The sequence below is a fragment of the Anarrhichthys ocellatus genome, unplaced genomic scaffold (assembly GCF_004355925.1).
Source record: "Anarrhichthys ocellatus isolate YVR2014 unplaced genomic scaffold, GSC_Weel_1.0 scaffold105, whole genome shotgun sequence".
NCBI lineage: Eukaryota > Metazoa > Chordata > Actinopteri > Perciformes > Anarhichadidae > Anarrhichthys > Anarrhichthys ocellatus.
This window is the reverse complement of record NW_022280135.1, coordinates 58,506-65,371: the sequence shown is the minus strand read 5'-3', so window position 1 is coordinate 65,371 and position 6,866 is coordinate 58,506. Positions and strand designations below refer to the sequence as shown.

The window sequence follows — 6,866 nt, the reverse complement described above, 5'->3', positions numbered from 1 at the left end:
TTGACAGGTCTCTACCAGAGACGTATACGGCGTCTCTACGTCACTTCCTGTTCACTGGGTGCAAAAAAAAACAACATGGCGATGACCAAAACCTGGAAATCAAGACAGACAGACAGCAGCTCACAAAACCTAGAAGTTTTCAATGTTTTGTCTCTTTGTATATGCTTGGCTTCGGGTCTCGGGTCCCCCCCCCAGGGCTCCACAGTGATATCCAGTAAAATGAGTCTTTGCCAAACAAACAGACCAGCAACAATATTGAGAGCTTCTTTTCTGTCCACAGACGTTATTTCCCAGAGGACAATGGAAATTAAAAAAAGAGAAACATTGACCCATATCAGCCACAAAAACAACAGCCCCCCCCACACACACACGCTAATAACCCTCCATTAAGTTCTCACAATCAGCTTTTAAGCAGCGACACTTCAGTCGGGTGAAGACGGAGCGATAATCCTCCGTGAGCGCAGTGACGTCACATGACTCATCTGATGTCAGATCTCGTCAGCGACGTCTTGCAAACATTTCGCTAATTAAGCGGCAACGTGACCTCGTGGCCCACGGGCAGCGACCTAAATGAGAGAACAAACAAGTCCATGTTCTTTTGACGAAGAAATGGAGAAGTACTTCATAAAACAATGTATAAATAATGTATAAACGTATAAATAATGTATCAACAACGTAACAACGTATAAACAATGTATAAATAATGTATCAACATATAAACAATGTATCAACATATAAACAATGTATAAATAATGTATAAACAATGTATAAATAACGTATAATGTATCAAAAATGTATAAACGTATAAGTAATGTATCAACAACGTATAAATAATGTATAAACGTATAAGTAATGTATAGATAATGTATGAACAATACATAAACAATGTATAAATAATGTATAAACAATGTATCAACGTATAAATAATGTATCAACGTATAAATAATGTATAAACGTATAAGTAATGTATAAACAACGTATAAGTAATGTATGAACAATGCATAAAAAATGTATCAACGTATAAACAATGTATAAATAATGTATAAATAATGTATAACCAATGTCTCCTAATTCTTATTGCTGCCAAACTGAACAGCAGTTTCACATTCACAAACATTCTTTAAATGATCATGTTTATACATACTTTATATTTATAAGCTACTGACGAATGAACTGAATAACCCTCCACTCACTCGTCCCTTTCCAAGCATGGTTGAGAACTACAGTGGCCTTCAGGTAACGTAACAACACAAACCAACACTGTCCATTCTGGGCTACTTCAGAAACATGGCAGACTCCGTGCTCATTCTAATGTATCAAAAACACAACATTCATATTTTCAGGTTATTATATATTAAAGAAAAGACTTTATATATATTATATTCCAATTTCTGGAATAAAAGAGTGGGTGTGCGTTCTAGTGAGAGACTGCGCTGAATGTGTAACTATGAAAAAAAAGAAAAAGAACAATGAGCACAATTTAACAAATCTTGAGTCCTTTTCTGTCTTTTACAATTTGTACCTCAGGAGTTTGTTTCTCAATCCATGTACTCTTGCAGAGGCTTGTTCTGGTTTGATCTTCATCACCACTCGCTGGAGAAATTCGAAGGAATACTTCATGGCTTGTGGATACTCAAAATTCACAGAGTATATAATGCCCATAAGCATGGCAAAGCTGCATGGCACATCTTTCATGTTATGGAGCACAATTGTCTCCTCGACCACAACTGCGACGTTGAAGACCTCGCCTGGAACTGCATCCCGTTTCCGGACCTTCATAGCCTATCAGAAGGCCAACTTGCATCCCCTTCATGGCTGCATCCAGAGTCTCACCATGAGCCTTGAAAAGTAGAAATAATAGTGTTTGACCTTTTACATCTTTAAGTACGTATGCTCTACAAGCAGTGAGGGAAAGTAACTAAGTGCATTTACTCAAGTACTCCACTTAAGTATAATTTTGAGGTACTTATACTATACTTGATTATTTACATTTTATGTTACTTTCTACTTCTACTCCACTAAATCTTAGAGGTAAATATTGTACTTTTCACTCCATATATTTCATAAATTTAGTTACCAGTCACTTTACAGATTATTATTCAGTGTGGCTTTGGAGCACAAAGGCAGTACAACTGCCTGTGCCAAAGCACACTGTATATAATCCATCGGGCTTGATGATACTAATAATAATAATAATAATAATAATAATCTTTATCCAGAAAGTTTGGCGCGCTTCTCCTCACACAGCATTGTCAACACCTGCACAAAAAATACATCAAAACGTGCGGCCTGATCGGGAGTCATGCGCTAAGTGTTCGGATGTTCGCAAACTCCTTTTTTATTTATCTATGAACAGCCTGTGCTCAAATTGAGGGTGACTTACCTGCTCTAGTAGAGAGGCAACAAACTTCTTACCGTCATTATACAACCTATAGAACATGTTATTCCATCTTCACATGAGTAAAACAACGATGTCGACTTTGCCGTTGAGGTGATTTAAAAAAAAGAAAAGAAAATTCAGATTCCTCAATGCATCAGAGGGCCTATATAATATCTGACAACACAATTATGTTAAAATCTATACATGTAATCACAGTTTTGCATTAAGGAAATACATAATGTCTTACGTCACACATGATCTTCGGATATGTAATGTGGCAGGCCAAGCAAAGCAGCAGTCCTCCTTTCATTTGTGTCCTACAAGACCGAGAAATATGCAGTGAGATGAAAATGTTGTAGCACACACAGCATCAATTTACAAATAATCAGCAACCCCTTACATCTTTCTCAAGACAGTTCAAAATGTCTTTGAGTGCCTGCTTCATTCCAGACATGGTTGCAGCTTTGTAGACCTCCAGCAGTCTTGGGACCAGGCCATCAAGTCCGTCAAGAAAACACTCGAGAAGGTCTGTGGTGACGACTCTCTTGAATTCTGCCCTTATCTGAGGAGACGCAGACAGATAGTAAATACTAGTCAAACAACATTTCTGAATAGGACACGCAGTTTACACAGTAGGACAAGCAGTGCGACTGCCTACCTGTCTCTCAAGGAACAGAGCTGGCCATCTGGAAAGGACCTCTGCGACGAGTGGCTGATCTCCAATAATCTCTTTTCGGTGCTGGGGAAACGTAGCTGTCATCAGGTGTTCCACCAGCTGGTGATCAGGGTCTTTTTTAAGCATTTCCACCTCCAACATCTTTCGCTTTTCCTCCATGTTTTCAGAACTCTGTCCTTCTGGTGAATCTGGACAGTAGTTGACCTCACCTTTCTTTGACTTCTCAACACGTTTCCCCTTTGCATCGCCTCCCATTCTTTTGTTGATTACCACCTCCGGATAGCCTGCAGCAGCAATATTGTTTTATGTTGCTTGGTGCTGAAAAATTACAAAGTTCACAGCGAATTTTAGCAACTGGACTGGTTACTTTCTTGTGCTCCTTTATATGCTGCGAAAATTCCACATGGGATTGGAGATATGTTAGACAGTTTGGGTATATACAGCTGAAACCCCGTCTTCCACGTCCATGATTGGCATCGGCACCTGAAACACAGAAAATCAATCAATATAACACGATATAGCAAAACCTTTAGTCATATGAACTGCAAACTTCATTAAGAGAGTAAAATGCACACAATAATCAGATAACAATGAGCTTCTAATCAATTTATGATCTTAGGATCCGAGGTAGTTTCCATAACCTATGGTTTTTTAAATTAACAAAATCATAAGAAACTGAGGGAATTTGTCATTTATACTAGATTTTTTTTCCTAACTGTATAATTGATGAATAACTTAAACAGGCACAATACATTTTTTTTATTCACCACTTTACAATGTAGCCAATCAATGTTACACTTTAACTTTAAACCATTAGTCCAGACAGTGTCATTACATTGTATATTCAGCATTTTACTGTATTCTGAATAACTAACATGTTATATTTTATTCTTATTTTTCATTCCTGCACTATATTTAGGCATAGAATATCTACTTTTTTAAAAATATCTTATATTTTAGCGTGAGCATTGTTGAAGGTGCCAGAGGTTCAAGACTTTAATTCATGAGCAGGAATGACATTAAAATAACTTGACCCGTGGTGGAAAGCCCGGTGGTGGGGGAGATTTTAAAAAAGCTAGAGTGGCGCGAACACAGATAGCTCGCTAAAGTACGCTACTAGCTAACTAGCTAGCAAGCTAATTATCTTCACAACCATGTAGGTTAAGCTACACCACCTGCGCTGAGTTACTTAGCTAGTTCCCGTTTCCGAGTGGCCGTGTTTAGCCAAAAGCAGTTTAAGAAGCTGGCAAGCAGAAATTTAAACAGATTAAAATATTCTATTTAATTGGGTTTCAAATGTACTAGTTGCTGACATTTTAGCCAGACCACAAATAGTCCATAAGCTTACGGTAGCCAACTGTCTGGAGACCGCCATGTTGCTAAACGTCGGCTAAGTTACATTGAGAAGCTGCCCAAAAACATTAGCTTATTTAAATTACATTTTTCTAAATGCCCTCTGAAACATTCTTGATAGGACTTCGTACACTATTGTTCATTAACCTTATATCGTGTTCGGGTCCAATTAGACCGGTTATGAGGATTTACACGGCTCAAATGTGACCATTAAAAACGAACTTTAACGCTAGACTGTTTGCCATATTGGACCAACTGCATTACACTTTAAGCGTTATGCATTTACAGACAATATAATAACATGACAGCAGATACTTTCTTTACATTTACTAATTGGGTTGACTGATATTGCTGACGCATCCACTCACCTCACTTCGCCTTTGTCCTTCCGAGCCGTCGCGCCGCTTGTCAATGGTCGGTTGGTTGACGTTCATCGTCTCGCTGGCTAACCATATTCATCCGCCGCTTGGTTCGCTGAACCGACGTACTGCGTGGTCAGGTTCAGGTCACGTTCGTGATCCGGCTGCCAAAATGTAGTCCGCCGCGTGGTTTAGGTTAGTTCGCCGTCTGGTATTTACATAGGTTGGTGACGCAGCTGAGCAGACAGACAGCTTGCGACCTGCTACGGCACCCACCTGTCACTCAAAGCGGCCACGCCCTCGATTATGCATAACTTTCAGCCTCAATATAATTTAAATGGATTAGTTATATACAAGTCACCTCTGTACAGTTCATGAAGGGGCAAATTAACTGAAGAGACCAAGAAGATACGTTTTTTTGTAGCAAGCTGTATGCATTTGTATTTCTGCTTAGAAGTTAGACAATTTAACATGGGGTCCTATGGAAATTGAATCGCTTTTAAAGCCTCAAGTGGCCGTTTTAGGAACTGCAGTTATAGGCACTTGTTTTAGACTGTTAGACATAGCCATACTTATAACTCACAGTATTCAGTTCATTTGACTTCTTCAAATTTACATTTCATTGAACTGGCTTAAATACCTGAGTTGGAGTACCGAAAACTTATACAATTGAGTTAAAATTGTATAAATCATCATGATAAGTTGAAGTAAATGACAGAAAGAAGTTACCTTGACTTATTGTTCAAATCCTTTTTTACAGTGTATATATATATATATATATATATATATATATATATGTATATACATATTCCTTTTTAATTCCTTTGTTTAGATTCTGGATCATTAGAAGATGTTCAGGCTGCAGCTCACGACTCATTTGATTAATATTATATTGAATAATCGGTTGATTATTACTTGAATTTAGTTTTTTTCTAGTGTTATATATAAAGTAAAGGTGTTCCATGTCTTCTTGTACATTGCTCTTTCACTACAGTACAACATGAACTAAATGGACTTTAGAGACGCAGCCGAGCTCTGAGAATAAAAGGGAAATGTTTCTGTCGTATTGGAACGTTACTAATAACATTTACTCAAGTGCTGTACTTATGTACAGTTTTCAGGTACTTGTACTTTACATTTATCTCTTTCTGGCCATTAGCTATCGGGGGCGTGGCTACATTCACCCGTCACCTACCGGAGAGAGAAGAGGGCTCTTCTGACCGTTTTTAAACTAGAGCCTTTAATGGTGTGTTTGCTGCCTCAGCACTTTTCCCTGCTGTAAGGAGACAGCATCATCTCTGTGATCATGTGATCATCACACCTCAACACGTTGCTACAGCAACACCACGAGCATCTCAACATCGACCCGACTCATCGAACTATTTACATCACGGATTGTAATCGATTAGTCGTTGCAGCTCCATTCCTCACTCAACCAATTCATTGAGAGAATAATCAGAGGGGCAACATATTTAAACATGAATCAGTTATTGCAGGAAGCCACTAATGTGTCCCTTGACACATTAAATATCTATTTCTTGTTCCCAGCATGTTTTTTAAATCATACCTCTTCTTTTCCTTCCTATGATTTTCATCTCCTTTATTCATCTCCTCATTTCTACTCTTCTTCCTCTCCTCCGTCATTATCTTTGTTCTCTCTGATGTTCATCTCATCCTGTATCCTTCTCTCCTCCTCTCCTCCTCTCCTTCTCTCCTTCCCTCCTCCGGTTCACTATCTAACGTGTGCAAAGAGATACTCGGCGGTAAATTGATGATGGAGTGATACAAATAGTTTAGACTTCCTCCTGAAATGTGAAGTCCACAGTAGAGCCTCTTCTGGATCAAACCGCGCAGAACTTGACCAACCTTCAGACACCCGTCTGAGATCGATCGAAGGCGGTCTGTTGCTCTAATTGAACGCTCCCACAGGTCGAACTGCGAAACCGTGGAAAACCCAAACACGTGAACCGAGACGAGCGGGGGGCCGCGGAGGAGAGCTCCTCGCTGGCTGGAGTCCAGTCAGCGTTTTCAAACCGTGCTGCTCTCCACAGCGGAGGAAGCTGAGCTGGCAGCAACACGCTCTCCCTCTTTTAATCCT

At 39.2% G+C, this 6,866-nt stretch overlaps 1 long non-coding RNA gene across 1 annotated transcript; it reads right to left on the bottom strand.

Moving 5' to 3' along the window:
• Positions 1 to 2,629: 2,629 nt before the first annotated feature.
• LOC116399207 (uncharacterized) lies at positions 2,630 to 3,160 on the bottom strand. Its single transcript, XR_004213813.1, has 3 exons — positions 3,039 to 3,160; positions 2,781 to 2,942; positions 2,630 to 2,697 (listed from the first exon to the last, which is right to left on the bottom strand). It is a non-coding gene; the product is annotated as an uncharacterized LOC116399207 (long non-coding RNA).
• Between the last annotated feature and the right edge of the window lie 3,706 nt (positions 3,161 to 6,866).